The sequence below is a fragment of the Nylanderia fulva genome, unplaced genomic scaffold (genome assembly GCF_048542155.1).
Source record: "Nylanderia fulva isolate GAGA-0341 unplaced genomic scaffold, ASM4854215v1 Scaffold117, whole genome shotgun sequence".
Taxonomy (NCBI): Eukaryota; Metazoa; Arthropoda; class Insecta; order Hymenoptera; family Formicidae; genus Nylanderia; species Nylanderia fulva.
In genome coordinates, this window is record NW_028189376.1 from 1 (window position 1) to 10,000 (window position 10,000).

Genomic DNA, 10,000 nt, shown 5'->3' on the forward strand with positions numbered 1-10,000 from the left:
TTCATCTGTTGAAAACTGCGGATGGAAAAAATTACCATAAAAGCTTTTCTGTTTTGTTACGGTGATAAAATTTGGGCGCATGTGTTGTAAGTGTGAATACGTGTAGCACGATACTACTAGTTTTCGGGGTCGTTTTAAATGGGGGAATAATGATGAAAATGTTTGGGGGGGCGTTTCTTAAAAAAAATTTTTCATATTCGATTTGCATTTTATATCTGTTTAAAATAGTAGAGCAAAAAAGCCCCCTTTTTTATATAATTCAAACCCAATTATTTTTAAGTCTAGTAAAACCGTTGTTTTCGGCCTTTATTGAGGTTTAAAAAATATTATAAAACCAAATTTTCCGACCGCTTTAAAAGATCACGGGGTCCCCGCTACCCCCTTTAACTGGTCGCGACCCCTCCCGGGGGCCCTCTTGTATAATAAATTTTTTAATAGAAATAAAAAAAAGAAATTTTAAAAACCCCAAAAAATTAAATTTTTAAAATTTTGCTAACAAATTTTAATTTAAAATCGTTATTATTTAATATAAATTTTTTTATTTATATTTATTAAAATTTTCCAAAAATGTAAAATAAGTTTTCTTTAAATAAAAATATATTTTTTTAATAAAAATTTGAATGTTTAAAAGGCCCCTTTTTTTAAATTTTAAAAAATTTTAAACAAAAATTTTAGTAAAAAAATGGACATATTTTAAAAAAAAAAAATGAGTGATGAAAAAACCCGGGCTGTTGCCGTAAAACGATAGTTTGATGCTTTTTTAAAAAAGGGATAAATACTAAAAAAAAGAAAAGGATAAAGAAGAGAGGAAAAGAAGAGGAAGCTCTCTTTTTTATTTTTCAGAAAATAGGACATTAAATGCAAACGATCAATTATACTTATATTTTCTTACGACACTAAAACCCCGGGGAAAAAAATTTTTTTTAAATTTTTATTAAAATTTTGTGTAATTAATTTGGGCGAATTAAAAAAATTGGGTCATGCAAAAAATTAGCATGTAGCCCCCCTATAATACTTTTTTTTGAAAACCCAAAATCGTGTGCGCGCAATGACATTTTTGCGCGGGATGGTTTTTTTGTGACGCGGTACGTATAATTGTTACACGCAGTGCGGACTCGCCCGGGTAAAAGGTTGAAACGTGTCGAATATTTTTGATGATAGACTACGTGAGTTTTAAAATGGATATTTTTATATTTTTTTTAAAAATTTAGTTAAATGGTGCAAACAAAATAAACGTTTTTCCCCCATCGGTCGAATTTTGGGAAAAAAGGGGGCATCCCCCGATACCCAAATTTTATATCAGAAAGAATTTTTAAAAATTTTTTTCTTCTTCAAGTTTTTGGGCACCCAAAAATTTTTTTTTCAAAAGCCAAAATAAAAGGATAAAAGAGCCTTAGCTTTTTTTAGAGAAAAAAAAGATTTTTTTTTTCTGAAGTCAAACCCAAAGTTTTCTTTTTTGAGATATCTTATAAAAAAATCAAAAAATTATTTTTTTAGATATTTTGAAAAAAAAATTAAAAAAAATTTTTTTTTTTGAATATCTTGTAATAAAATAAAAAAAATTCTTTTTTAAAGATAAACTGAAAAAAAATAAAAAAATATTTAAAATTTGATTTTTTTTTAAGTTTATGTTTGAGCCAATAAAACTTTTTAAAAAATTTTGAAAACCAAAAATCCTTTGGTAAAATTTTTGCAAGATCCCCAAAGGGGGGGGGGTTTTTTTATGAAAGCAAGAGAAAATTTAAAATTTTTTTTCATATTATTTACCCCCTTCCCTTTTCCCTATTTTCTTTTCCGGAGTTTTTTTGCAAAAAATTTCCCGGGGGTTTTAAATAGTGAGAGTAAATATTGGGAAATTTTAAAAGGGAAAAATTTTTTTTTTTGAAAACTTCCCCAAAAAAAAAAATTTTACGATAATTTTTTTTTTTTTTTTTGGGCCCTTTAGGGGTTTTCTATATTACCCAAACCTACCAAATTATATGGGTTGTGGTGTGTGTATTTTTAAATTTCTTAAATACAAATAAAAACTTTTTAAACATTTATTTATTTAATAAAAAAAATATAATAAATAATTTTTATAATATAATCTAATATGTTTTTTTTGATTTAATTAACATAATAATTTAAAAAAAGATTTTTTGAACTTCAAATTTTTTTGATTAAAAAAAAAAAAATTAATCATAATAAAAAAAAATTTTTAAAAATATATTTATAGTTTAAATTTTTATTAAAAATTTAAAATCGAATAAATAAAATTTTTAAAAGAAAAAAAAATTGAAGAAAAAAAAATAAAAATTATAAAAAAAAAAAAAATATTAAAAAATATTTGAAATAGAAAAAATTTAAAAAAATTTTTTTTTCCCAAAAATTTTTAAAAAATTTTTTTTGAAAACGTGGGTTTTTTTTTTTAAAACGACTCATCATTGCATTTTTAGCCATTTTTTTTAATTTTTTTTTGCGTAAAAATTTTTTTCAATTACCGCCCGGGAAAATTTTCATAATTTGAAACCTTTTTTTTTATAATTGAGTGGAAATTATAACATGGATATTATATAAAAATTTTTTTTTTATTTATTTGTGTTTTATTCTGCTGCATTTTAAAAAATTTTTTTTTCCCCTTAAAAAAATTTTAAATAAAAAAAACAAAAAAAAACTTAAAAAAAAAAAAAATAATTAAAATTTTTCCACCTGTATATGTTATAATTTTTTTTCTGCAGAAACGAAACGCTTCGATAAGTTTTTAAATTTTTTTAAAAAATTTTTTTTTTCCCAAAGTACAGTAAGAACATTTTTTTGGGGAAAATTTTTTGGACTTCCCCTTTTTCTGATAAAATTTCCCGTCCCCATAATTTATATGTGTATAAATACATTATATATATTTTTTGAATATTTTGTTTTCTATATCTTTTTGATATTAATCTTTAAATTTAAAAAATCAATTTGTCAATTTTAAACATTTTTTGGGTTTTTTTAATTTTGGGGAAACGATTATTTAAAAAAAATTGGTTTTATATTCTTTTTTTAATATTTTACTCTGTATTTTTTTACATTTTTTTTTAAATTTTAAAATTTAAAATCAAAAACTTCCCCGAATCATAAAACCAAAACGAAAACCCGACAACGATACTTTTTAGCTGCATTAAAAAACACGTGAAAGCATTAAAATAACATATAAAACGGGGGAAAACACTACATTTTAAATATCCAAGCGCGCAAAACCCCCTAAAATACAATATACAAGATAACGTTCTTTTTGTCTTCAATAAGAAAACCATTTAAAAATTTCTGGAAAAGATTTTTTTGGGGGTCTCGAAAAATTTTTTTTCAAACAAATATCTTAAAAAAAACTTTAAAACAACTTCTAAAAATTTAAATTATTAGAAATCATTTTGGGGAGTGGGGAAAACAATTTGATAAATTTCAATGAGATCTTTCTGACTTCGTGCTACTGGGCCCGTTTTTCCTACAGCAAAAATAACAAAATATTCTACCTATTTTTTATGCCCAAAATGTATAAAAAGTTTTAAAAAGACAAAAAAAAAAAATAATATATTAATATAACATTAAAAAAAACTATAAACTTTAAAATTTTATATACATCTATTTGTTTACCCCTACAGGATATAAAAAAAATTTTTCCCGTACGAAAACTGAAAAAAAAAAAGAGAAGATATGATATGAGTTCTTAGCCTCTTTTTCATTAAAAAAAATTTTTTCAAAAGCAATAAATATGTAATATACAACACACCCACATTATACAACATAAAAATATTTTTTTTGTCGACTTTTAAAAAAAAGGGTCCTGTTTTGCTCCTTTCTATTTTTTTCTTTTTTCTTTTTTCTTTTTTTTTTTCTTCTATCTTTTTATACATTTTGTGCAAAAAAAAAGGGGATTTAATATATATTATTAATATGGCAAAAATTTTGAACTTTCGAAATTAAAAAATTTATATTGTAAAAATTAATTTTTCAAGGCTATTAGACAAAAATTTGAAAAAATTTTTCAAAAAAAATAATTCAAATTTTTTTTAAAAAAAAGCTCTCCCACCCCGCACATAAGTCGCTTAAAGTCGCACCGAAATTTAAAAAGTACTTTTTCATCCTTTTACCCGGTTCCCAAAAAAAGTTATATTCGTAATGAATTCTGTAGCACTCTTTGTACAAAAAAAATGGGGATTAAAGCTTAAAAATTAATTTGAATGTAAAAAAAAAGGGATATACCCATTTGGATCCCAAATCTACCCCATACCTTTTAGGGGTGAAAAATTCCCCAAACGTAAACATAAATTTAAAAAATGGATATAAATAGTAAATTTTCGAATTATCTTTGTTCTACAATGGAAACGTAGAAGATAAAAAACGTAACGGGGTATCAAAAGGATTCAATTTTTAATTCAAAAATCTTTGTATAGATACGCGGATTTTTAGGCACTCCAAAAACATTTACACAAAATTACAAAACGGGTATACGAATTAATATCTTTTAAAACCCTTTTACTAGAAGGGTTTCTTAAAACTCCCCAAAATGAAATAAGATAAAAAAACGGGTTAAAGAAATTAATTCATGTACACTTTTACATACGCAATGGATTCTTAAAAAAATCAAAAAAAGTGTCACATAATAAAAAAAAAGTTTTACAAATTGAATTCTAACACATCTTTGTACATACTAGGTTTTTTGGAACCCAAAAAAATCATATCATCGCAAAAAATCAAAAACGGGTATACAAATTAATATTTATAGTACATCTTAGTCACCAATGGTATTCTTGGACCCCCAAAAAAGTTTATACTGGATTCAAAAAAGGGTATCGAAAATTGAATTCTATTTTCAAATTACATACGATTTTAAATTTTTTGAAAATTTTCATTAAAAAATTTTTTAAAAACTTTTTTAAAAAATTTTTTTTAAAAATAAAATAAATTTTTGAAAAAATTTTTAAAAGTTTTTAGTCCGCTTTTATTTTAAAAAAAAATTTTTTAGAAAATTTTTTTTAATATCATTTTTAAAATAATATTAAAATTGTTAAAAATTTAAAAAAATTTATCTGAACGAAAAAAAACTTTTTAAAATATTTTTAAAAAATTTTTTAAAAATTTTTCACAAAAAATTTTTAATTTTTTAAAAAAATTCCCAAAAACCCTTTAAAATGCTTTTATGCAAATTTTTTTAAAAATTTGAAATATTTTTTTAAAAATTTATTTTTTTGGGGAATATGGTAATTAAATTTTTAAAATATATTATATAAAACTTATCTCCCTTATGGATATATGCTCGAAAATTATTTATAATTTTTTTTAAATGCCCAAAAATTTAAAAAATATTATTACGGGTTTTAGCGCATAGTTCCTCCAAACTATACTAAAAATATTACTTTTTAATATTTTTAAAAAATATAAATTAATGCTTTCGCTTTTCCAAAATATATATATAATATTTTCAAATATTTAAAAATTTTTCAAAAAATTAAAAATAAATCTTGGAAAAGTATTGGAGGAACACCTAATAAAGCTAATATATTCTTTTAATTTTGGACTTAAAATTTTAAAACAAAATTTCAAAAACCCACTAATGGTAGATAATTATTGCACTCGGAGTTTGCGACCTGCGGGACTTTTTATTTTTCTTACTGCTCTTTTGGTCTCATATTTTGTCCTTTTTTTTTCATCTTCATGCAGTACACCACGCTTTAAAAAATTTAAAACGCTGCGGGGTTTTAATTTTTCTAAAATTTGTGCTTGTGTGAAACAACATTTTTTGGAGTAGCCAGGAACATTAATTTTTTTTTAATATTAAAAAGGGGGTCTCGATTTGTCTTATATTATTTTTTACTATTTTTTTTTTAAAAATTTCAAGTTACAATAAACTTTTTCTTCAATTTTATTTCTTAAAATTAAAAGCTCCAAATTTAATTTATAAACTACAGCACAAAACATCCGAAAGACTGCAGAAAAAACCGGATTTTTGAACGTCTTTTGAAAATTTATGGTATGATAAAATTTGGTTAAAAAAATGCATAAATCTATTGCTTTTAAAAAGCTGTACTAACTTTTCAATTTTTTTATAAAAATTTAAATTTTTTTAAATTTTTTAAAATATAATTTATTTTAAACCTTTTCGGTCCAAATTTTTTATTTTTTTTTTTTAAATTTTAATTTATACTTTATAACCACGTCATTAAAAGCTCCAAAATACTTTTGGGGAAACTTTGAAGTCTTTTTTTTTTTATGGGGCAGAAAATTTTGGTTAAGAAAATAACTTAAAAATTGGACCTAAACAGAATTGAAAATAATATATATTTGTACAAAAATTGAGAAGTTAGTACAACTTTTTAAAAGCAATAGAATTATGCATTTTATATAAATAAATTTACTCATACAACATGCATATTCAAAAGACGTTTAGAAGATATTCCGAAGATATCTTCTGAACGTCTTTTCAATATGCAAGCTGTATGGGCAAATTTGTTAATATAAAATATATAGTTCTATAATATACATTTGCATTACATGTAAGTGATGAATAAAATCTATATATATTGGTTATTTATAGTTTATAAATAGTATAAGTTTAAACATATTCAAACAATTTGCTATATATAAAGTTTTAATTTTCTTTCTAATATTGTTTGTTTCAGCTATCTTATAAAGTATAAAGGTTCTTTATAAATTATTTTATATTTTTGGATATTACGTTCAACTTCGATTCAATCATTCGGATCTATAAATCTTTATTGCACTTTTTATCTATTTAATTTTCTTGTGTCTCTCGGAATATAATTCAAAATGCCTAATAAAAAAAGTCAAAGAGAAAAATTATGTCGGAAAGTTAATGAAAAACTTTATCTGTCATTAGCAACAATTAGTGAAACGGATCAATTAGCAAACAATGAAATATTCTTAGATGAATATTATAATCAGAATTGTAAAAAAATATATAATAGTGTTGATAATGAAATTGTTATTGATAATAATGATTTTAATGATAATAATGATAATAATGATAATAATGATAATGATTTTTTAAATGATGATAACATTTTATTAAATAATCAAAGCAATAATTTGGAACAGAATGATTATTCTTTTCTTAATGATTTACAGCAACGTAATGATACTAATATTTCACCTCCATTATTTCCTAAGCCTAAGGAATCTCTTTCCACAAAATTAGGAAAATGGTCTATTGACAGAAATGTTAGTTTAACTGCATTTAAACAGTTATTAGATATACTACGCGAAGAACCATCATTAATTAATATCTTGCCAGCTGATCCACGTACTATTTTGAAAACACCCCGCAAATCTAATTCTTTAAATAATTCATATCATTATTTTGGTATACGCAAGTCACTAAATTTTTTATCTTTGAAACATAATATAACTGTCGATCAAAATACAGAATTTTTTCTTGCAATTAATATTGACGGGCTGCCTTTAACAAAAAGCACATCAAGTTCCTTTTGGCCAATTTTGGGTACAGTTAAATCAATTACAAATCTAAAAAATCAAGTATTTATAATAGCTTTACATTATGGAAATGAAAAACCTAAAGCCAATGAATTTTTAAAGGATTTTGTAGAAGAATGTATAAAATTATCAAATGGAATAATGATACAATCTGTTTTATGTAAATTCAAAATTTCAATGTTAATTTGTGATACCCCGGCCAAATCTCACATTTTATCTATTAAAAGTCATTCAGGTTATTTCTCATGTACGAAGTGTGATCAGGAAGGGGATATGGTTAATAACGTTTTATGCTTCGTTGAAACTGAAAATTTAAAAAAAGAACAGATCATTCATTTAGAAATACCCTTCAAATCGAACACCACACAGGAGAAACACTTTGGCTTTAAATTCCCAATTTTAATATGATTGATAATGTACCTTTAGATTATATGCATAATCTTCTATTGGGTGCAACAAAAAGGTTGTTATGTTGTAAGCGTTATGGATGGATATTTGGCAAGCCTCCTCATAAATTACGTGCTTTAAATATTAATAAAATTAACAATAATCTTCAGGTTTAAAAAAAATATATTCCTTGTGAATTTGCAAGAAAAACTCGGCCAATAAACGAATGTAAAAGATTTAAGGCGACCGAATTTAGACTTTTTCTATTATATACAGGCCCAATAGTTTTGAAGAAAGTAATACCATTAAAAGAGTATAATAATTTTCTTATGCTAAGTTTAGCTAGCTCAATATTGATAAGTAATCAGTACACAAAATTTGAAAATTATATTTCATATGCCGAAGACCTAATAAAATATTTTATTAAGAATTCAATTAAAATTTATGGACCCGATTTTATTTCACACAACATACATAGTCTATTGCATTTAAGTGATTGTGTACGTTTATTTGGTTCACTTGATGAATTCAGTGCTTTTGCATTTGAAAATCATATATGCAAAAGTTGAAAAAGTATATCCGTAGACATTCGCAGCAGCTACAACAAGTTGTGTGTAGAGTTAGTGAGGATAATAATTTTTTGCAACCAATACAATTTGTAAATGATAATTCCATAACATTATTGCAAGAACATTTTAATGGTCCATTAATAAATAATTGCACTTCTCCGCAGTACAGGAAACTTAAAACGATTAATTATTGCTTAAATATTTTAAAAGTAGCTGATCGATTTGTCGAATTGACCGATTCAACTATCGTTGAAATACTAAATTTTGCATCATATCAAAATGAAATATTTTTAATAGGTATCAAGTATATTCCTCACAAAAATTTTTATTCAAAACCATGTTTTTCTTCATTATTTGATATTAAAGTTATTATAAAATATAATACTATATTTCAAATGTGGAGATTTGACAAGATCAAAAGAAAATTACTAGTTTTACCATATAATGATCAATATATTGCATATCCTCTACTGCATTTATAATTGTCTAAAATAATTTTATAATAAATAATAATCGATCACATTTTTCAATAGTTAGTTAAACATAAAATATTTGATAATTTTTAATTTAAATATTTGGAAACTTTATACTAGCTAGAAAAGAAAAATAACATACAAGCTAACGAAAAGTTAATTTTATAAGTTATTTTTCTTATTTAATTAGTATAAAGTCTCAAAATATACTTAATTCAGATTTATTATAATATAATAATTAATTGATCGGTTTTGCATTGAATTTTTTATTTTTTATTAATTTTTTTATTACATATGTATTTTGTTTAAAAAAATATTCCTTTTCTCTAGTCTTTCAATAATTATATTTTAAAAAACCCTCTTGTTAAATTGTGTAAATTTTATAACTAATTTTTTTTCACTGAATTTTATTCGTTGAGATATATTTATTCGTTGATAGATAAAAGTTCAGTTTAGATTGAGATCCGAAATTGATTACTATCAGGTTATCAAGTAATTAAATCTGAATATCTGTAGCCCATAAAAATTTTAAAATAAAAAATTAGCATGTTGAGAATAAAAGTAACGAAAAAGATTTCAAAGAAGAGTCAGTTATGATATTTATTTTATTCTTTAAGTGATCTTGATCTATTTGTTAAATCATAGTTTTTCTCAAATGACATATCTCTATTTGTTTATTTCATTGTCTACTAGAGAAGTTTTTAATAATTAAATTTGAGTTTTAGGAATTTTTAAGAATTGATTAATATGTGTATATAGATGACTTGACTTGTCGTTCGATTCAAAGAGGATGACACTGTTGAGGCAATACCGAAAAAATGGTTTTTGTTAAAAGAATCTGCATGCTATTGGCCACCACAAAATTATGATACTACAGCTATTAAAGCAGCTATAAAAAATGAATATAGTCCTGATTCAAACTGGATGAAATACGGAGCAATTATTTTAGGCACATATGGTAAATATGTTATTGTTTATATTATATAAAATTGTATAACATTTTTATAAAAAAAATTATTAATTTATTATTATAATATATGTATAAAGAATTATATACACACACACACACACACTGTTATTAATCATGGAATATCTTCTTTT

The 10,000-nt window shown here is 23.4% G+C and overlaps 1 pseudogene; it reads left to right on the plus strand.

Annotated features, from left to right (window-relative positions):
- The first annotated feature begins 9,679 nt into the window (after window positions 1-9,679).
- LOC114945047 (uncharacterized) overlaps window positions 9,680-10,000 on the plus strand; it is a 5,438-nt pseudogene continuing 5,117 nt past the window's right edge.